Consider the following 814-nt stretch of genomic DNA (forward strand, 5'->3'; position numbering starts at 1 on the left):
GTTCCTGCTCTTGCTACCTCTGTCTCTGTCAAATAAATAAATAAAATATTAAAAATATATATATATATATATATACAGGTGTGTATATAAATGAATTAATATCCATACATGTTTCCTAAATGTAGTCAGAGAGAAATGAGAATCTGTGCCATCTCAGCAGTAATGAGCACGTGGAGTACTCAGATCTCTGTTTCTTTTTTTTAATGTCTTTTTTTTTTTAAAGTAGCTCCACACCCAACGTGGGGCTTGAACTCACGACCTTGAGATCTTAGGTCACATGCTCTACCAACTAAGCCAGCCAGGTACCCCTCAGATCTCTGTTTCCAAATACCATTTTCTGTAGATGGACCCAAGGATCCTCGAGGAACTAACTCACTCAAGGACTGGGGCTGAGAAAATGCAAAATGAAGCTGGAGTATCTTATAGTGCCAGAAAATAACAAAACGCTCAGAAAATGGGGCACGTTGAGAGGACCCAAGAGAGACCTGGAAGAGCTCTCAATGGCCAACTGGAAACAACTTCATCAAAAAAATAAAGAGCCGAGATGCCCTTCAACAGATGAATGGATAAAGAAGACGTGGTTCATATACACAATGGAATATTACTCAGCCATCAGAAAGGATGAATCCCCAACTTTTACATCAACATGGATGGGACTGGAGGAGATTATGCTAAGTGAAATAAGTCAAGCAGAGAAAGTCAATTTTCATATGGTTTCACTTATTTGTGGAACATAAGGAATAGCATGGAGGACATTAGGAGAAGGAAGGGAAAAATGAAGGGGGAGGAAATCAGAGGGAGAGATGAACCATGA

At 39.4% G+C, this 814-nt stretch overlaps 1 non-coding gene across 1 annotated transcript; it reads right to left on the reverse strand.

Annotated features, from left to right (window-relative positions):
* Positions 1-231: 231 nt before the first annotated feature.
* TRNAL-UAA (transfer RNA leucine (anticodon UAA)) lies at positions 232-304 on the reverse strand. Its single transcript has one exon. It is a non-coding gene; the product is annotated as a tRNA-Leu (tRNA).
* Between the last annotated feature and the right edge of the window lie 510 nt (positions 305-814).

The sequence above is a fragment of the Mirounga angustirostris genome, unplaced genomic scaffold (assembly GCF_029215605.1).
Source record: "Mirounga angustirostris isolate CCGP_5_RB_7025 unplaced genomic scaffold, mMirAng1.0.hap1 SCAF_2, whole genome shotgun sequence".
In the NCBI taxonomy this organism is placed as follows: domain Eukaryota; kingdom Metazoa; phylum Chordata; class Mammalia; order Carnivora; family Phocidae; genus Mirounga; species Mirounga angustirostris.